Source organism: Procambarus clarkii, chromosome 38, assembly GCF_040958095.1.
Source record: "Procambarus clarkii isolate CNS0578487 chromosome 38, FALCON_Pclarkii_2.0, whole genome shotgun sequence".
In the NCBI taxonomy this organism is placed as follows: domain Eukaryota; kingdom Metazoa; phylum Arthropoda; class Malacostraca; order Decapoda; family Cambaridae; genus Procambarus; species Procambarus clarkii.
The window spans coordinates 5132808-5156259 of NC_091187.1; positions in this window are offsets into that span (position 1 = coordinate 5132808).

Sequence of the window (23452 nt, forward strand, 5' to 3'; positions counted from 1 at the left end):
ATATATATATATGTCGTACCTAGTAGCCAGAACGCACTTGTCAGCCTACTATGCAAGGCCAAATTTGCCTAATAAGCCAAGTTTTCCTGAATTAATATATTTTCTCAATTTTTTTTCTTATGAAAAGATAAAGCTACCCATTTCATTATGTATGAGGTCAATTTTTTTTTATTGTAGTTAAAATTAACGTAGATATATGACCGAACCTAACCAACCCTACCTAACCTAACCTAACCTATCTTTATAGGTTAGGTTAGGTTAGGTAGCCAAAAAAGTTAGGTTAGGTTAGGTTAGGTAGGTTAGGTCGTCGAAAAACAATTAATTCATGAAAACTTGGCTTATTAGGCAAATCGGGCCTTGCATAGTAGGCTGAGAAGTGCGTTCTGGCTACTAGGTACGACATATATATATATATAAATATATATATATATATATATATATATATATAAATATATATATATATATATATATATATATATATATAAATATATATATATATATATATATATATATATATATATATATATATATATATATATATATATATATATATATATATATATATATGTCGTACCTAGAAGCCAGATCGCACTTCTCAGCCTACTATGCAAGGCCCGATCTGCCTAATAAGCCAAGTTTTCATGAATTAATATATTTTTTCAATTTTTTTTCTTATGAAATGATAAAGCTACCCATTTCATTATGAATGAGGTCAATTTTTTTTATTGGAGTTAAAATTAACGTAGATATATGACCGAAGCTAACCAACCCTACCTAACCTAACCTAACCTATCTTTATAGGTTAGGTTAGGTTAGGTTGCCAAAAAAGTTCGGTTAGGTTAGGTTAGGAAGCCGAAAAACAATTAAGTCATGAAAACTTGGCTTATTAGGCAAATTGGGCCTTGCATAGTAGGCTGACAAGTGCGTTCTGGCTACTAGGTACGACATATATATATATATATATATATATATATATATATATATATATATATATATATATATATATATATATATATACATATATATATATATATATATATATATATACATATATATATATATATATATATATATATATATATATATATATATATATATATATATATATATATATATATAAATATATATATATATATATATATATATATATATATATATATATATATATATATATAAATATATATATATATATATATATATATATATATATATATATATATATATATATATTATTAAATATGACCGAAAAAGTAAGATTAATAATTCTAACACGAATTTTCTCAATCTTTCGTACATTACGCTTCACTGTTGGAGGTAAATCAAAAATTAATTCTCCAAAATTCATTTTTATTTCTAGTCTGACGCGACACGGGCGCGTTTCGTAAAACTTATTACATTTTCAAAGACTTTAGTTCACAAATACACAACTGAATAGAACTTACGTATCTCAGATTTTATATCTACATTTGAGTGAGGTGGGAGGGGTGATGTGGCATTAACACAAGACAGAACAAGAGGGGATATTAATAGGGTATTAAAAGTATCAATACAAGACAGAACACAAACAATGGGTACTGAATAGAAGTGTTTGTAGAAAGCCTATTGGTCCATATTTCTTGATGCTTCTATATTGGAGCAGAGTCTTGAGGTGGGTAGAATATAGTTGTGCAATAATTGGCTGTTGATTGCTGGTGTTGACTTCTTGATGTGTAGTGCCTCGCAAACGTCAAGCCGCCTGCTATCGCTGTATCTATCGGTGATTTCTGTGTTGTTTACTAGGATTTCTCTGGCGATGGTTTGGTTGTGGGAAGAGATTATATGTTCCTTAATGGAGCCCTGTTGCTTATGCATCGTTAAACGCCTAGAAAGAGATGTTGTTGTCTTGCCTATATACTGGTTTTTTTGGAGCTTACAGTTCCCAAGTGGGCATTTGAAGGCATAGACCACGTTAGTCTCTTTTAAAGCGTTCTGTTTTGTGTCTGGAGAGTTTCTCATGAGTAGGCTGGACGTTTTTCTGGTTTTATAGTAAATCGTCAGTTGTATCCTCTGATTTTTGTCTGTAGGGATAACGTTTCTATTAACAATATCTTTCAGGACCCTTTCCTCCGTTTTATGAGCTGTGGAAAAGAAGTTCCTGTAAAATAGTCTAATAGGGGGTATAGGTGTTGTGTTAGTTGTCTCTTCAGAGGTTGCATGGCTTTTCACTTTCCTTCTTATGATGTCTTCGACGAAACCATTGGAGAAGCCGTTATTGACTAGGACCTGCCTTACCCTACAGAGTTCTTCGTCGACTTGCTTCCATTCTGAGCTGTGGCTGAGAGCACGGTCGACATATGCGTTAACAACACTCCTCTTGCACCTGTCAGGGCAGTCGCTGTTGGCATTTAGGCACATTCCTATGTTTGTTTCCTTAGTGTAGACTAATGTGCCTAAATGCCAACAGCGACTGCCCTGACAGGTACAAGAGGAGTGTTGTTAACGCATACGTCGACCGTGCTCTCAGCCACAGCTCAGAATGGAAGCAAGTCGACGAAGAACTCTGTAGGGTAAGGCAGGTCCTAGTCAATAACGGCTTCTCCAATGGTTTCATCGAAGACATCATAAGAAGGAAAGTGAAAAGCCATGCAACCTCTGAAGAGACAACTAACACAACACCTATACCCCCTATTAGACTATTTTACAGGAACTTTTTTTCCACAGCTCATAAAACGGAGGAAAGGGTACTGAAAGATATTGTTAATAGAAACGTTATCCCTACAGACAAAAATCAGAGGATACAACTGACGATTTACTATAAAACCAGAAAAACGGCCAGCCTACTCATGAGAAACTCTCCAGACACAAAACAGAACGCTTTAAAAGAGACTAACGTCGTCTATGCCTTCAAATGCCCACTTGGGGACTGTAAGCTCCAAAAAACCCAGTATATAGGCAAGACAACAACATCTCTTTCTAGGCGTTTAACGATGCATAAGCAACAGGGCTCCATTAAGGAACATATAATTTCTTCCCATAACCAAAATATCGCCAGAGAAATCCTAGTAAACAACACAGAAATCATCGATAGATACAGCGATAGCAGGCGGCTTGACGTTTGCGAGGCACTACACATCAAGAAGTCAACACCAGCAATCAACAGCCAATTATTGCACAACTATATTCTACCCACATCAAGACTCCGCTCCAATATAGAAGCATCAAGAAATATGGACCAATAGGCTTTCTACAAACACTTCTATTCAATACCCATTGTTTCTGTTCTGTCTTGTGTTGATACTTTTAATACCCTATAAATATCCCCTCTTGTTCTGTCTTGTGTTAATGCCACATCACCCCTCCCACCTCACTCGAATGTAGATATAAAATCAGAGATACGTAAGTTCTAATCAGTTGTGTATTTGTGAAGTCTTTGAAAATGTAATAAGTTTTATGAAACGCGCCCGTGTCGCGTCAGACTAGAAATAAAAATGAATTTTGGAGAAGTGATTTTTGATTTACCTCCAACAGTGAAGCGTAATGTACGAAAGATTGAGAAAATTCGTGTTAGAATTATTAATCTTACTTTTTCGGTCATATTTAATAATATATATATATATATATATATATATATATATATATATATATATATATATATATATATATATATATATATATATATATATAAATATATATATATATATATATATATATATATATATATATATATATATATATATATATATATATATATATATATATATATATATATATATATATATATATATATATATATATATATATTGGTGTATACTGGCAGCAGGTTTTCTTTCAAACATGTTTCATTGAATATGACCGCATATTCTGTATTTATTATTTTCTGGTTTAGGGCTTCTATCCCTCTAACTATTTTCTTAGCATCAGGGCTTAATTGAAATAGGAGTTCTCCAAAACTCATTTTCGTACTTTTAAGGTAAAGAAAAGAAGTGATTTACTATAGAGTGTATTACACTTATTTGTATAATTTGCACGACGTTTCGAACCTCCATGGTTCATTCTCAAGTGAACAGATCTTACAATACTAGTTGATTTTATACCCGCATTAGGTCAGGTGATAATACAATGAAGGTGAAAACATGGGGGGATACATCAGGGATAAATGTGAGGTGAAACATAAAGGCTGCAGAAGGCTTATTGGCCCATACGAGGCATCTCTTATCTAAACACAAAGATTAATCCAGTGTAATTGGCCTGTTATGTTGGACATTGTCTTCTGTGTTGGCATCGATATGTTCTTGTCTTCTCCTTACTCTCATGGTGGGTAGAGTAAATAGTTCCGTGATTTGGGTGTTCATGGTAGGTCGCTCTATTCTTATGTGAATTGCCTCAAGAATTTGTAATCTTCTTGAATCTTGGGTTTTGTCTATTATGCAAGTATTTACTTCTGGGGTGTGAGTTTTCAGTTGCATATTGTCCTGGGGACCATTCAGGCTTGTTCGCATTTGTGTTCCTCACGTGTGCCCCAAAGAATGAGGTGATTTGGTAAAATGCTATGCCCAAGATTACTATCCGAGTGCCGGCGGTGGGGTGGTTCAAATAGCCTCGGCTATCACCTCATTTTGTCCGGTCGTGATGGTCAAGTGGATTAAGGCGTCTTGTACATACCAGTTGCGTGGCTCCTGGGAGTATGGGTTCGAGTCACTTCTGGGGTGTGAGTTTTCAGTTGCATATTGTCCTGGGGACCATTCAGGCTTGTTTGCATTTGTGTTCCTCACGTGTGCCCCAAAGAATGAGGTGATTTGGTAAAATGCTATGCCCAAGATTACTATCCGAGTGCCGGCGGTGGGGTGGTTCAAATAGCCTCGGCTATCACCTCATTTTGTCCGGTCGTGATGGTCAAGTGGATTAAGGCGTCTTGTACATACCAGTTGCGTGGCTCCTGGGAGTATGGGTTCGAGTCACTTCTGGGGTGTGAGTTTTCAGATGCATATTGTCCTGGGGACCATTCAGGCTTGTTCGCATTTGTGTTCCTCACGTGTGCCCCAAAGAATGAGGTGATTTGGTAAAATGCTATGCCCAAGATTACTATCCGAGTGCCGGCGGTGGGGTGGTTCAAATAGCCTCGGCTATCACCTCATTTTGTCCGGTCGTGATGGTCAAGTGGATTAAGGCGTCTTGTACATACCAGTTGCGTGGCTCCTGGGAGTATGGGTTCGAGTCACTTCTGGGGTGTGAGTTTTCAGTTGCATATTGTCCTGGGGACCATTCAGGCTTGTTCGCATTTGTGTTCCTCACGTGTGCCCCAAAGAATGAGGTGATTTGGTAAAATGCTATGCCCAAGATTACTATCCGAGTGCCGGCGGTTGGGTGGTTCAAATAGCCTCGGCTATCACCTCATTTTGTCCGGTCGTGATGGTCAAGTGGATTAAGGCGTCTTGTACATACCAGTTGCGTGGCTCCTGGGAGTATGGGTTCGAGTCACTTCTGGGGTGTGAGTTTTCAGTTGCATATTGTCCTGGGGACCATTCAGGCTTGTTCGCATTTGTGTTCCTCATGTGTGCCCCAAAGAATGAGGTGATTTGGTAAAATGCTATGCCCAAGATTACTATCCGAGTGCCGGCGGTGGGGTGGTTCAAATAGCCTCGGCTATCACCTCATTTTGTCCGGTCGTGATGGTCAAGTGGATTAAGGCGTCTTGTACATACCAGTTACGTGGCTCCTGGGAGTATGGGTTCGAGTCACTTCTGGGGTGTGAGTTTTCAGTTGCATATTGTCCTGGGGACCATTCAGGCTTGTTCGCATTTGTGTTCCTCACGTGTGCCCCAAAGAATGAGGTGATTTGGTAAAATGCTATGCCCAAGATTACTATCCGAGTGCCGGCGGTGGGGTGGTTCAAATAGCCTCAACTATCACCTCATTTTGTCCGGTCGTGATGGTCAAGTGGATTAAGGCGTCTTGTACATACCAGTTACGTGGCTCCTGGGAGTATGGGTTCGAGTCACTTCTGGGGTGTGAGTTTTCAGTTGCATATTGTCCTGGGGACCATTCAGGCTTGTTCGCATTTGTGTTCCTCACGTGTGCCCCAAAGAATGAGGTGATTTGGTAAAATGCTATGCCCAAGATTACTATCCGAGTGCCGGCGGTGGGGTGGTTCAAATAGCCTCGGCTATCACCTCATTTTGTCCGGTCGTGATGGTCAAGTGGATTAAGGCGTCTTGTACATACCAGTTGCGTGGCTCCTGGGAGTATGGGTTCGAGTCACTTCTGGGGTGTGAGTTTTCAGTTGCATATTGTCCTGGGGACCATTCAGGCTTGTTCGCATTTGTGTTCCTCACGTGTGCCCCAAAGAATGAGGTGATTTGGTAAAATGCTATGCCCAAGATTACTATCCGAGTGCCGGCGGTGGGGTGGTTCAAATAGCCTCGGCTATCACCTCATTTTGTCCGGTCGTGATGGTCAAGTGGATTAAGGCGTCTTGTACATACCAGTTGCATGGCTCCTGGGAGTATGGGTTCGAGTCACTTCTGGGGTGTGAGTTTTCAGTTGCATATTGTCCTGGGGACCATTCAGGCTTGTTCGCATTTGTGTTCCTCACGTGTGCCCCAAAGAATGAGGTGATTTGGTAAAATGCTATGCCCAAGATTACTATCCGAGTGCCGGCGGTGGGGTGGTTCAAATAGCCTCGGCTATCACCTCATTTTGTCCGGTCGTGATGGTCAAGTGGATTAAGGCGTCTTGTACATACCAGTTACGTGGCTCCTGGGAGTATGGGTTCGAGTCACTTCTGGGGTGTGAGTTTTCAGTTGCATATTGTCCTGGGGACCATTCAGGCTTGTTCGCATTTGTATTCCTCACGTGTGCCCCAAAGAATGAGGTGATTTGGTAAAATGCTATGCCCAAGATTACTATCCGAGTGCCGGCGGTGGGGTGGTTCAAATAGCCTCAACTATCACCTCATTTTGTCCGGTCGTGATGGTCAAGTGGATTAAGGCGTCTTGTACATACCAGTTGCGTGGCTCCTGGGAGTATGGGTTCGAGTCACTTCTGGGGTGTGAGTTTTCAGTTGCATATTGTCCTGGGGACCATTCAGGCTTGTTCGCATTTGTGTTCCTCACGTGTGCCCCAAAGAATGAGGTGATTTGGTTAAATGCTATGCCCAAGATTACTATCCGAGTGCCGGCGGTGGGGTGGTTCAAATAGCCTCGGCTATCACCTCATTTTGTCCGGTCGTGATGGTCAAGTGGATTAAGGCGTCTTGTACATACCAGTTGCGTGGCTCCTGGGAGTATGGGTTCGAGTCACTTCTGGGGTGTGAGTTTTCAGTTGCATATTGTCCTGGGGACCATTCAGGCTTGTTCGCATTTGTGTTCCTCACGTGTGCCCCAAAGAATGAGGTGATTTGGTAAAATGCTATGCCCAAGATTACTATCCGAGTGCCGGCGGTGGGGTGGTTCAAATAGCCTCGGCTATCACCTCATTTTGTCCGGTCGTGATGGTCAAGTGGATTAAGGCGTCTTGTACATACCAGTTGCATGGCTCCTGGGAGTATGGGTTCGAGTCACTTCTGGGGTGTGAGTTTTCAGTTGCATATTGTCCTGGGGACCATTCAGGCTTGTTCGCATTTGTGTTCCTCACGTGTGCCCCAAAGAATGAGGTGATTTGGTAAAATGCTATGCCCAAGATTACTATCCGAGTGCCGGCGGTGGGGTGGTTCAAATAGCCTCGGCTATCACCTCATTTTGTCCGGTCGTGATGGTCAAGTGGATTAAGGCGTCTTGTACATACCAGTTGCGTGGCTCCTGGGAGTATGGGTTCGAGTCACTTCTGGGGTGTGAGTTTTCAGTTGCATATTGTCCTGGGGACCATTCAGGCTTGTTCGCATTTGTGTTCCTCACGTGTGCCCCAAAGAATGAGGTGATTTGGTAAAATGCTATGCCCAAGATTACTATCCGAGTGCCGGCGGTGGGGTGGTTCAAATAGCCTCGGCTATCACCTCATTTTGTCCGGTCGTGATGGTCAAGTGGATTAAGGCGTCTTGTACATACCAGTTGCGTGGCTCCTGGGAGTATGGGTTCGAGTCACTTCTGGGGTGTGAGTTTTCAGTTGCATATTGTCCTGGGGACCATTCAGGCTTGTTCGCATTTGTGTTCCTCACGTGTGCCCCAAAGAATGAGGTGATTTGGTAAAATGCTATGCCCAAGATTACTATCCGAGTGCCGGCGGTGGGGTGGTTCAAATAGCCTCGGCTATCACCTCATTTTGTCCGGTCGTGATGGTCAAGTGGATTAAGGCGTCTTGTACATACCAGTTGCGTGGCTCCTGGGAGTATGGGTTCGAGTCACTTCTGGGGTGTGAGTTTTCAGTTATATATATATATATATATATATATATATATATATATATATATATATATATATATATATATATATATATATATATATATATATATATATATATAATATATATATATATATATAATATATATATATATATATATATATATATATATATATATATATATATATATATATATATATATATATATATTTTATTTTTTATTTTATTTTATTTATATATATACAAGAAGGTACATTGGGTTTGTGAGAATACATTGGATAGTACAGTATATACATTCTTGTAAAGCCACTAGTACGCACAGCGTTTCGGGCAGGTCCTTAATCTAGCAGATAATTTTAAGTAGGTAATTTCAATCAGAATTGATAAATGATAAAGATACATTACAAGAGAAAAATGAGATGAGAGAGATAAGTAGGTATAATAAAGCATATTGTTATATTAAAGCTCTGATTGATTACATTGACAGCTTGATTAGTAATTTAAACAAGGTTAATAGACACCATACAGCAGATTGGCAGCACATATAAGACAGCAATGATCACAATGGTAATGATGTTCAGATTGGGTACATAAAGATTGGGAGACTGGGTAGCAAAAGATACAGATAAACAAGATTTATAAACACCATACAACAGATTGGCAGCACATATAAGAAAACAGAATGATCACAATGGTAAAGATGTACAAATTGGGTACATAAAGGTTGGGAGATTGGGTAGCAATTGATACAGTGCAATTTTAAGGCAAAAAGTGAAAAACTATGAAGATGAAATTAGGTACGTTTTAGTAGTGATTTTGAATGATGTAAAAGTTGGACAGCTTTTCAATTCAGTAGGGAGTGAGTTCCATAAACTGGGTCCCTTTATTTGCATAGAGTGTTTACACAGATTAAGTTTAACTCTGGGGATATAAAAGAGATATTTATTTCTGGTGTGGTGATAATGGGTCCTATTACATCTGTCCAAGAAGAGTTTCAGACAAAGATTTGCATTTAAGAACAGGGTATATATATATATATATATATATATATATATATATATATATATATATATGTCGTACCTAATAGCCAGAACGCACTTCTCAGCCTACTATTCAAGGCCCGATTTGCCTAATAAGCCAAGTTTTCATGAATTAATGTTTTTTCGTCTACCTAACCTACCTAACCTAACCTAACCTAGCTTTTTTTGGCTACCTAACCTGACCTTACCTATAAATATAGGTTAGGTTAGGTTAGGTAGGGTTGGTTAGGTTCGGTCATATATCTACGTTAATTTTAACTCCAATAAAAGAAAATTGACCTCATACATAGAGAAAAGGGTTGCTTTATCATTTCATAAGAAAAAAATTATAGTAAATATATTAATTCAGGAAAACTTGGCTTATTAGGCAAATCGGGCCTTGAATAGTAGGCTGAGAAGTGAGTTCTGGCTACTAGGTACGACATATATATATATATATATATATATATATATATATATATATATATATATATATATATATATATATATACATATATATACATATATATGTATATATATATATATATATATATATATATATATATATATATATATATATATATATATATATATATATATATATATATATATATATACATATATATATGTCGTACCTAGTAGCCAGAAAGCACTTCTATGCCTACAATGAAGTTATTGCTATCTAAAATAATTAGACGAGCCAAAACTAAATACTATGAAGATAAATTTACCCAAATAAAGAGCAACATTAAAAAAACTTGGAGCACAATTTCACAAATATTGGGATCAAATAAGATTTTAAATAACAAACCAACACTCATGTCCAATAACGATGGTCAGCTTTCAGCCTCTGATTCTGCTATTGAGTTCAATAGGTTCTTCTCTTCCATTGGGTCATCCCTTGCAAATGATATTCCATCTTCCTGTACTGATGTTAAGGACTATCTTACAGGTAACTATCCACAGTCTCTGTACCTAAAGCCTATTAATTCCACTGATGTCACTGAGATAATCCTTTCCCTTAAAACCAAGTCTAGTGCCTTCGAGGAGATACCAACTTTAATTTACAAAAAAGCCTCCAGATCTTTAGCCCCTGCTATTGCATTGCTCTTCAACAAGTCACTTGAACTCCAAACCTTTCCAGACATTCTAAAAAAAACAAGAGTAACCCCTGTCCACAAATGTGGTGATCACGCAGATGTTAACAACTACAGACCTATATCAACCCTGCCTAACTTGTCAAAAATATTCGAAAAACTATTCTACAAGCAGCTTTACTCTTTTCTAGCCAAACACAATATACTTAGCTCTTGTCAATATGGCTTCAGACCCAAAAATAGCACTAACGATGCACTTATTAGTATGATTAACTCTATTCATGTCGCTCTTGATAAAAAGGAGTTTCCTGTTGGGTTATTTGTGGACCTGCGTAAGGCTTTTGACACTGTCAACCACCAGAACCTTCTTCTTAAATTACATCATTATGGAGTCAGAGGACACTCCCTGCAATACCTCAAATCTTATCTTACTGACAGGCTCCAGTATGTTTCTGTGAATAATACAATTTCTCCCACCCTACTTATCAACATTGGTGTTCCTCAGGGCAGCATACTTGGCCCTCTCCTCTTTCTCATCTACATTAATGACCTTCCAAATGCCTCCCAACACCTCAAACTAATTCTATTTACTGACGACACAACCTTCATATACTCCAGTCCTGACCCCCTTGCTCTAAATGCCACAGTAAATACTGAGCTAGAGAAAGTCCATCTTTGGCTAACTGCCAACAAACTCACCCTTAACATTGACAAAACGTTTTATATCCTGTTTGGCAATAAATCCTCTTATCATATAAATCTCAAAATAAACAATACCCAAATTTGTAACAAATTAGATGGCAAATTCCTTGGCGTTCTCATCGACCACAAGCTGAATTTCCAGGGACACATTCTAAATATATCAAAAAAAGTTTCAAAAACTGTTGGCATTCTTTCTAAGTTCAGATATTACGACCCCGCCCTGCCCTGGTGACTCTCCATTACTCTCTCATCTATCCATATCCCAACTATGGTATTTGTGCTTGGGGTTCTACTACCCAAAATCATTTACGTCCTCTAATTACTCAACACAAAGCTGCTATTAGGACAATATCCAACTCTAGCCCCAGACATCACTCGGTACCCCTACTCAAATCTCTGAATATGTTAGATATTAAATCACTGCACATTCTCTCATGTGTATTATACATATATAAAACGCTGAACTGTAATGCCAATCCTGACATCAAAAGATTCATTGAAGGTTGTAACAGAACCCATGAGCACCACACCAGAAATAAATACAGTTTTGATATTCCTAGAGTACGACTTAATCAAACTAGAAATGCTCTTCAGATCAAGGGACCCAGAATGTGGAATGACCTTCCCAACCATGTTAAAGACTGTACCTCTCTCAACCAGTTTAAGATAAAAACGAAGCACTACCTAATAAATTCCCTGTAACCTACCTTACTTCTCTGTTGTCAACCCATGTCTGTTGTTTTTTTTCAAAACAACGCTGTTTGAATGTAATTGTCTGTAATAATTTGTAATGGTATTTGTGCTGCTTTTTCAGCCATGTTCCCTCCTCTTTTACCTCTATTTTTATTTGTTCTCAACACATTTTATTCTTTATACCCATTAGTATTAAGGTTTAGTCATTAATGTTTTTCCTGCCCGAAACGCTTTGCGTAATAGTGGCTTTAGGCATTGTATGTACTAGCTCTATCTATTAATCCAACAAACTTTGTAAAATCTCTTGTATGTATGTACCTTACCTAAATAAACATTTATTTATTTATTTATTTATTTATTTATTTATTTACTTATTTATTTATTTATTATTCTATTATGAGAATAGATTCAAAGAAGCAAGAGGCAACATGAAAAGCACATGGAGGGCCATCTCTAACATCCTTGGAGCTGAACAACATTCATATAACCAGATAAAAATCTCCAGGGATGGTTATACACCTGCAACAGTTAGTTTAGCTCATATATTATGCACCCCATACCCATCTTGTGGGCGGTAGTGGAAAGGGTTACAGAGGCACATAATAGGCTCAGGGACTGAGCCCCACAAATCATCTATCTAAGTAAGTTACAATCTTGATGAGCTAGTTACAAAATTCAGTATAAGTCGTCACATCAACAATGGGTTCGAGATCGACCACAAGTACAGTTTGTAAATTAAGCAACTGACATATGTGGAGAGCTGGTGTCACAATTGATATGTTTCTCCTGCACACCGCCCCCCCCCCCATCCAGTGAGCAGCGGTGGATAGGTTACAATCACTTAGTTACTACCTACAGTTAGCAAACTGGGGATATTTGGCTAAAATTTCTGGTAGCAGATCATTAGGGAGTGAGTTCCATAGACTAGGTCCCTTAATTTGTATAGAGTATTTACACGGATTAAGTTAACCCTGGGGATATCAAAGAGATATATATTTCTGGTGTGGTGATAATGGGTCCTATTACATCTGTCTAGGGAGAAATTCAGAGTATGGTTTCCATTTAAGAACAGGGTTTTGTAAATGTAATTGACACAAGAGAATGTGTGGAGGGAGTTAATATTTAGCAAGTTAAGGGATTTAAATAATTGAGCTGAGTATTGTCTGAAAGCAGAGTTTGTTATTATTCTGATAGCAGATTTTTGCTGGGTGATGATGGGCTTAAGGTGGTTTGCAGTGGTAGACCCCCATGCACAGATACCATAATTAAAATAGGGATAGATTAGTGCATAATATAGTGAGAGGAGAGCAGAGATAGGAACATAATATTTTATTTTGGAGAGTATTCCAACTGTTTTAGAGACTTTCTTAGTTATGTGTTGAATGTGGGTGCTGAAGTTGAGTCTCTTGTCTAGGAATAGGCCAAGAAACTTGCCATCATTTTTATTACTGATGTTAATGTTGTCTATCTGTAGCTGAATTGCATTCGATGATTTGCTTCCAAATAAGATGTGACCTACCATGAACACCCAAATCACGGAACTATTTACTCTACCCACCATGAGAGTAAGGACAAGACAAGAACATATCGATGCCAACACAGAAGACAATGTCCAACATAACAGGCCAATTACACTGGATTAATCTTTGTGTTTAGATAGGAGATGGCTCGTATGGGCCAATAAGCCTTCTGCAGCCCCTATGTTTATCCCTTATGTATCCCCCCATGTTTTCACCTTCATTGTATTATCACCTGACCTAATGCGGGTATAAAATCAACTAGTATTGTAAGATCTGTTCACTTGAGAATGAACCATGGAGGTTCGAAACGTCGTGCAAATTATACAAATAAGTGTAATACACTCTATAGTAAATCACTTCTTTTCTTCACCTTAAAAGTACGAAAATGAGTTTTGGAGAACTCCTATTTCAATTAAGCCCTGATGCTAAGAAAATAGTTAGAGGGATAGAAGCCCTAAACCAGAAAATAATAAATACAGAATATGCGGTCATATTCAATGAAACATATATATATATATATATATATATATATATATATATATATATATATATATATATATATATATATATATATATATATATATATATATATAACTGAAAACTCACACCCCAGAAGTGACTCGAACCCATACTCCCACAACTGGTATGTACAGGGACGCCTTAATCCGCTTGACCATCACGACCGGACATAAGGAAGTGATAGCCGAGGCTATATGAACCACTTCCCCGCCGGCACTCGGATGGTAATCTTGGGCATAGCATTTTATCAAATCACCTCATTCTTTGGGGCACACGTGAGGAACACAAATGCAAACAAGCCTGAATGGTCCCCAGGACTATATACAACTGAAAACTCACACCCCAGAAGTGACTCGAACCCATACTCCCACAACTGGTATGTACAGGGACGCCTTAATCCGCTTGACCATCACGACCGGACATAAAGAAGTGATAGCCGAGGCTATATGAACCACTTCCCCGCCGGCACTCGGATGGTAATCTTGGGCATAGCATTTTATCAAATCACCTCATTCTTTGGGGCACACGTGAGGAACACAAATGCAAACAAGCCTGAATGGTCCCCAGGACTATATACAACTGAAAACTCACACCCCAGAAGTGACTCGAACCCATACTCCCACAACTGGTATGTACAGGGACGCCTTAATCCGCTTGACCATCACGACCGGACATAAGGAAGTGATAGCCGAGGCTATATGAACCACTTCCCCGCCGGCACTCGGATGGTAATCTTGGGCATAGCATTTTATCAAATCACCTCATTCTTTGGGGCACACGTGAGGAACACAAATGCAAACAAGCCTGAATGGTCCCCAGGACTATATACAACTGAAAACTCACACCCCAGAAGTGACTCGAACCCATACTCCCACAACTGGTATGTACAGGGACGCCTTAATCCGCTTGACCATCACGACCGGACATAAGGAAGTGATAGCCGAGGCTATATGAACCACTTCCCCGCCGGCACTCGGATGGTAATCTTGGGCATAGCATTTTATCAAATCACCTCATTCTTTGGGGCACACGTGAGGAACACAAATGCAAACAAGCCTGAATGGTCCCCAGGACTATATACAACTGAAAACTCACACCCCAGAAGTGACTCGAACCCATACTCCCACAACTGGTATGTACAGGGACGCCTTAATCCGCTTGACCATCACGACCGGACATAAGGAAGTGATAGCCGAGGCTATATGAACCACTTCCCCGCCGGCACTCGGATGGTAATCTTGGGCATAGCATTTTATCAAATCACCTCATTCTTTGGGGCACACGTGAGGAACACAAATGCAAACAAGCCTGAATGGTCCCCAGGACTATATACAACTGAAAACTCACACCCCAGAAGTGACTCGAACCCATACTCCCACAACTGGTATGTACAGGGACGCCTTAATCCGCTTGACCATCACGACCGGACATAAGGAAGTGATAGCCGAGGCTATATGAACCACTTCCCCGCCGGCACTCGGATGGTAATCTTGGGCATAGCATTTTATCAAATCACCTCATTCTTTGGGGCACACGTGAGGAACACAAATGCAAACAAGCCTGAATGGTCCCCAGGACTATATACAACTGAAAACTCACACCCCAGAAGTGACTCGAACCCATACTCCCACAACTGGTATGTACAGGGACGCCTTAATCCGCTTGACCATCACGACCGGACATAAGGAAGTGATAGCCGAGGCTATATGAACCACTTCCCCGCCGGCACTCGGATGGTAATCTTGGGCATAGCATTTTATCAAATCACCTCATTCTTTGGAGCACACGTGAGGAACACAAATGCAAACAAGCCTGAATGGTCCCCAGGACTATATACAACTGAAAACTCACACCCCAGAAGTGACTCGAGCCCATACTCCCACAACTGGTATGTATCACTTCCTTATGTCCGGTCGTGATGGTCAAGCGGATTAAGGCGTCTCTGTACATACCAGTTGTGGGAGTATGGGTTCGAGTCACTTCTGGGGTGTGAGTTTTCAGTTGTATATAGTCCTGGGGACCATTCAGGCTTGTTTGCATTTGTGTTCCTCACGTGTGCCCCAAAGAATGAGGTGATTTGATAAAATGCTATGCCCAAGATTACCATCCGAGTGCCGGCGGGGAAGTGGTTCATATAGCCTCGGCTATCACTTCCTTATGTCCGGTCGTGATGGTCAAGCGGATTAAGGCGTCCCTGTACATACCAGTTGTGGGAGTATGGGTTCGAGTCACTTCTGGGGTGTGAGTTTTCAGTTGTATATAGTCCTGGGGACCATTCAGGCTTGTTTGCATTTGTGTTCCTCACGTGTGCCCCAAAGAATGAGGTGATTTGTTAAAATGCTATGCCCAAGATTACCATCCGAGTGCCGGCGGGGAAGTGGTTCATATAGCCTCGGCTATCACTTCCTTATGTCCGGTCGTGATGGTCAAGCGGATTAAGGCGTCCCTGTACATACCAGTTGTGGGAGTATGGGTTCGAGTCACTTCTGGGGTGTGAGTTTTCAGTTGTATATAGTCCTGGGGACCATTCAGGCTTGTTTGCATTTGTGTTCCTCACGTGTGCCCCAAAGAATGAGGTGATTTGATAAAATGCTATGCCCAAGATTACCATCCGAGTGCCGGCGGGGAAGTGGTTCATATAGCCTCGGCTATCACTTCCTTATGTCCGGTCGTGATGGTCAAGCGGATTAAGGCGTCCCTGTACATACCAGTTGTGGGAGTATGGGTTCGAGTCACTTCTGGGGTGTGAGTTTTCAGTTGTATATAGTCCTGGGGACCATTCAGGCTTGTTTGCATTTGTGTTCCTCACGTGTGCCCCAAAGAATGAGGTGATTTGATAAAATGCTATGCCCAAGATTACCATCCGAGTGCCGGCGGGGAAATGGTTCATATAGCCTCGGCTATCACTTCCTTATGTCCGGTCGTGATGGTCAAGCGGATTAAGACGTCCCTGTACATACCAGTTGTGGGAGTATGGGTTCGAGTCACTTCTGGGGTGTGAGTTTTCAGTTGTATATAGTCCTGGGGACCATTCAGGCTTGTTTGCATTTGTGTTCCTCACGTGTGCCCCAAAGAATGAGGTGATTTGATAAAATGCTATGCCCAAGATTACCATCCGAGTGCCGGCGGGGAAGTGGTTCATATAGCCTCGGCTATCACTTCCTTATGTCCGGTCGTGATGGTCAAGCGGATTAAGGCGTCCCTGTACATACCAGTTGTGGGAGTATGGGTTCGAGTCACTTCTGGGGTGTGAGTTTTCAGTTGTATATAGTCCTGGGGACCATTCAGGCTTGTTTGCATATATATATATATATATATATATATATATATATATATATATATATATATATATATATAAGAAATAGAAGAGGTCCTAAGATGCTGCCCTGTGGCACTCCAACGGTAATTGGTAGAGTGGAAGAAGTTGTATCATTGATGGTTACATATTGGTGTCTGTCACTAAGATTGGATCGGATGTAGTCGACGTCAAGGCCTCGGATTCCATAATGCTGGAGTTTAAGTAAGAGGTAGTTGTGATTAACAGTATCAAAGGCTTTTCTTAGGTCAATGAAGAGTCCAATCGGAAACTCATTTTTGTCAAGGGCTGAGTAAATTACGTCAAGGAGACTAATGATTGCATCATTGGTGCTCTTTTGGGACCGGAAGCTAAACTGGCAGGGGCTGAGTATTTCGAATTTTACGAGGTAAGAATAGAGCTGTTTGTAAATAATTTTTTCAAATATTTTTGATAGAATGGGTAGATTTGATATTAGTCTATAATTGTTTATGTCCGCCGGATTGCCTCCTTTATGGACTGGCGTTACTCTTGCTTTTTTAAGGATATCAGGGACGGAGAAGTTCGGCGTGTGGGATGTCGTAAAGGTGCTGGACGACTTCCTCTTCGTGAGTTCTACCTACAACGAGTGCTTGCGGAGCCTACGGGTGTTCACTACCCTCTGTGAGCGCCTAGGCGTTCCCCTGGCCCCCCACAAGACTGAGGGCCCCCGCTCCTACCTCACCTTCCTTGGACTTGAAATCGACGCCCGACGTATGGAGACAAGGCTGCCGGACGACAAGAGGACGAAGTACATGGCTGCAGTGGAAGACGCTCTGAGGGCCGAGAGCCTTCCCCTGCGGGACCTGCAGGGGATTATTGGCAAACTGCAATTCGCCATGTCAGTCATACCGGGGGGACGGGCCTTCCTCCGACGACTTCACCCACTCACACGAGGTGTACAACGTCCCCAACGGCTCCCTGCACGACGATTGCCCGTGACCAGACGACTACTAGGGGATCGACATCGCGTTTGCCTCCTACAAGCACAGTGCAGGGCGTACCCCGACTTTAACCCTGAGTGCAGACCCCTACAGCAAGTACTGCCCGGTCCGTGCCATGGCGAACTACATAAGACGACGAGGCATGGAACCAGGACCTATGTTCCTAGGCGAATCAGGCGCCCCAGAAGATTTCACATGGGTGCTCCGTGCTGCCGTTCGAGCACTAGACCTGCCTCCAAACGATTATGCTCCGCACTCCTTCAGAATCGGCAGGGCCACGCAGATATCCAAGGATGGCCTGGCGCCGGCAGCAATCAGAGCAGTCGGCAGGTGGAAAAGTGATGCGTTCCACTCCTACGTCAGGCAAGACGTCATTCCACTACCTAGAAAAGTTACTTCTGCGGCCAGCGGGCACCTCGCCCTTCGGGGGGTGGGGGACCGGCTGCGCTGGCCTGCGGAGTGTGGGTGCTGCACCGGATCCCCAAGTCTAGGGCTGCCCGCAGCTACTTACCATATGTCAAGTGCTCACTTGTAGTGGAAGTTGGGGGTTGCAGACTTTACATGTAAACTAGGCACTAGCATATCATTACCCCTGGAAATTCTTATCTATTCTTTTCTATGCCCTCTGTGTATACAGAATATTTTATACATACTGTACTGGCTGTGCCACTCAATTAACTCTGGCATTGTTTTAATTATAGTATTAAGCTGATTGCGAGTACTGCAACATTGCTTCGGCTAGCCGGCACTAGGCACGGTTAATGTTCTACGACTTATTCCCTTAGTTGCATCTTTGCAGTACTGGCATTCTACTCAGTCATGTTACACGACATCTTTTATATTGTGGTACAGCAGTTGCTCTGTAAACATTGTTTAATAAATTAAGGTCCCCCCACTCCTGGCTTGTTTTTTCTCCCCGATCAGAATTGTTTATGTCCGCCGGATTGCCTCCTTTATGGACTGGCGTTACTCTTGCTTTTTTAAGGGTATCAGGGAAGGTGTGACTTTTTTGGATGAACCATAGATGTGTGGCTCCTCTTGCATGATAGTATGATGATAGATGGAATTACTGGTGTCAATTTCACTTTGCCACAGATCTACAAGATCTTGTTGAAGTTCTCAGTGTACTGCTGCTCTCAGATTGCTCATTGACAATCCAAGGTTACACTCAACATCTCCTTTAAAGGCAGATTTTTTGGCTAACTTATCAGCTCTATCATGCATTCGGAGGCCAACATGAGATGGAGACCACATGAAATGGACCCTGTTACAATCCTTAATAATTTTGTCTAGCTTCGGACACAAGCATGTTACAGTTATGTATTAAAGAGTTGAGAGCAATTAAGGATGATAAGGAGTCACTTACAATTAATGTATCAAGTTTGGAGACTTGTATACATTTCAGTGCAAGAAGCAAGGCAAATAGTTCGGTCTGAAGGGTAGAGGCCCAGTTGTTCATACGGACTCCCCACTCAAAGTACAAGCCATCGCCCATTGTCAGGACAACTGCACTTCCAGCTGCACCCGTGGTGCGGTGTAGGGAACCATCAGTGTATATAATTTGAGAGAGAGAGAATGCTCTGTGGACAGAGCATCAATATGGCTTAAGGCATTGATCTTTGCCTCAAGACGAAGCTTGGGCTGCCCTCTAATTTGCTTCTTGGGTGGAAAGGGAGGGATTAAAATTGGAAAGGGTTAATCTCCCACGGTGCAGGAAAGTGCCGTTGTTGTTTCTCTTGGTACAAATTATAAACCTGATACATTTTGAGTTCAGTTCCAGTTTTAGTTATCCATTTGGAACAATGCTGACCTTCAATAAAGAAATTCTGGAGGGCTTCTGTGCAAGGGTTAGGATGAGTTAGCCTAGCCTAAGCATTTTTATACCAATTTATCAGTTAATTTCAGTAACACGATCAACAAGAGCGTGTTTATTAAGATACAATACAATACAATACAATTTTATTTAGGTAAGGTACATACATACAATAAATTTTTACAAGGATTGGTTGACTTATAGGTAGAGCTAGTACATACAATGCCTAAAGCCACTATTACGCAAAGCGTTTCGGGCATGATAAACTTAAATGACAAGCTTAATACTAATTGAGCATAATGAGTAGAATGAAAACAAGAAATGAAAAAGCAGCACAAATACAATTATGTCGACAAACAGTGCTCTTTAAAGAAAAACAGACATTGGTTAACAATAGAAGGGTAAGGTAGGTTACAGGGAATTTATTAGGTATAGCTTCGTTTTTAACTTAAACTGGTTGAGAGAGGTACAGTCTTTAACATGGTTGGGAAGGTCATTCCACATTCTGGGCCCCTTGATTTGTAGAGCATTTCTAGTTTGATTAAGTCGTACTCTAGGAATATCAAAACTGTATTTATTTCTGGTGTGGTGCTCATGGGTTCTGTTACAACCTTCTATGAAGCTTTTGAGATCAGGATTAGCATTATAGTTTAGCGTTTTATATATGTATAATACAATACAATACAATACAATACAATTTTATTTAGGAAAGGTACATACATACAAAAAATATTTACAAGGATTGTTTGACATAGGTAGAGCTAGTACATACAATGCCTAAAGCCACTATTACGCAAAGCGTTTCGGGCATGATAAACTTAAATGACAAGCTTAATACTAATTGAGCATAATGAGTAGAATGAAAACAAGAAATGAAAACATAGATGAAAAAGCAGCACAAATACAATTATGTCGACAAACAGCGCTCTTTAAAGAAAAAAACAGACATTGGTTGACAATAGAAGGGTAAGGTAGGTTACAGGGAATTTATTAGGTATAGCTTCGCTTTTAACTTAAACTGGTTGAGAGAGGTACAGTCTTTAACATGGTTGGGAAGGTCATTCCACATTCTGCGCCCCTTGATTTGTAGAGCATTTCTAGTTTGATTAAGTCGTACTCTAGGAATATCAAAACTGTATTTATTTCTGGTGTGATGCTCATGGGTTCTGATACAACCTTCTATGAAGCTTTTGAGATCAGGATTGGCATTCAACCCGTTCTCACACAAGACAGCACATATATGACTTAATGCTTAAAGTCAATATGTTGAATATGAATTAGTAAATATGTGATATATTCCCAGTTACTTTTTTTACCAAGGCCCAAACTCTTCCTCACGTACCAATTTACGTGTCACTGTACCCGTCCGTCAACCTAGATAGCAGAATATTCGTGATTGGCTCAATCATAAGGAAAATTGTAGTTTTCAGGTCCCACATGAGTTGTGAAATTTACCTACTATTGTCCATGCTCTTAGAATATTACAGATCAGCTACTTCCTATTGAAGGCTCGTAGTTTTGTTTTGAGAAATATTAGTTGTTCTTAGTAAATTATAATAAGCACTAAAAATTATTACATAGAATAACAGTCCTTCACCAATCAATATTATATACCATAGTTTGTGCTTTACAAATCTTTAAAGGATGTTTTGTAGGAACGCTAACAGAAAACGATGTTACGTTGGAATGTCTATGGGGTAAACTACTGCAAACAGGACGGTATTGTGTCTACTATACCAACTATAGCTAGGATGGGTATATTGTCACCTACCGCCTGTTAGGTGGGAAAGGGGTCCAATACCACCCACAGGATGGGTATGAGGGTCACATCCACCCACAGGATGAGTATGGGGATCACATCCACCCACAGGATGAGTATGGGGATCACATCCACCCACAGGAAGGGTATGGGGTCCAATACCACCCACAGGATGAGTATGGCGTCCACTACAACCCACAGGAAGGGTATGGGGCTCCAACCACCCATAGAATGGGTATGGGGCTCCAACCACCCATAGAATGGGTATGGGGCTCCAACCACAAATAAAATGGGTATAGGGTCCAATAACACCCACTGGATGTGTATTGCGTCCATTGCCGCGCGTCGAGCTGAAAACCGCAGCATTCATCTCAGAACCATGCCTATTTCACACAGATTCCTTAATAAACGTAAGAGTTTTATATGTCACAAGAAAGATAGAAATATAAGCTTCATTCTAAATACCTTACCATGGGCATATTTAAATTTAAAGCGAAGATACGTGTACTTTTATAATAGCCGAGCTTTAACCCCGGACAGATTGATCGACCGAGCAACTCTCTCTCAGAACAATGTTTATTTCACGTGAATTCGTTAATAAACATATATGTTTTATATGTCTCAAGAAAGGCAGACATATAAGCTTCACTTTAAACATTTTACCATGGACATATTTAAAGTTCTAATGAAGATACATGTATTTTAAAAATTACGGAGCTCCCACCCCGTACAGACTGAACGACAGAGCAACTCTCTCAGATCAATGTTTATTTCACGTAAATTCGTTAATAAACACAAATGTTTTATGTCTTAAGCAAGATAGAAATAAGAGCTTCATTTTAAATACATTACAATAGACATATTTATAGCTCAAGTGAAGATACATATGTTTTTATAGTAGCGCTCAGTAGCTTGTCGGGCATGGAGTGCAGACGCCTACGCACTAGCCGATATATTGTATAATTAACAAAGATACGCTATTAAAGCCTAAAATCTTATATGCCTCCAGAAAGATCGAGATATGAACATTATTATGATTTCACCAAATGAAATATATCATGTTCGAGAACAAAGATATATCAATTTTAAATTAAGTTTCGACTCTTGCTCGGGCGAGAGAGAGGGAGCGACTCTCGCCCCATCTATTGGAGATTCTGTCCACTAAAGACCCAAAGCAACTCAAACCCTCCTAGCATTATTTAAGTAATGAAGTAATATGGTATATTTACTATAATGTGGGTGCTGAATGCAGAACATGAGAAAACACATATTTACTCCAAACTAATATAATTTCATTATGAAATAAGTAAACAAGTAGCATCAAAGGAAGTCGACGGTCCAAGCGTCAATGTTGTGGAGCGACTTATCCAAGATATATCGTTGTTTGGAAAGTGTTTGTTGGCATGTCCAGTTGTCGCACTTCTCTGCACAAATTATCACAAATTTAAATTATAATGTTAACAAGTAGAATACGTATTTTTAATAAAATCTAACATAACTAGCCAGAAAACATTTAACATTTATTAAAAAAATATATGTTTGGAAGTTAAATCGACTTCATGGGACAATTGTTTTGTTATATCAACCAATATATCTTTGTTATATCAACCAATCCTTGTAAAAATTTATTGTATGTATGTACCTTACCTAAATAAAATTGTATTGTATTGTATTGTATATATACTCGTTATTCGTTGACATGCGTTCGCTACTTAAACTACCATGTACTGTACTTATGT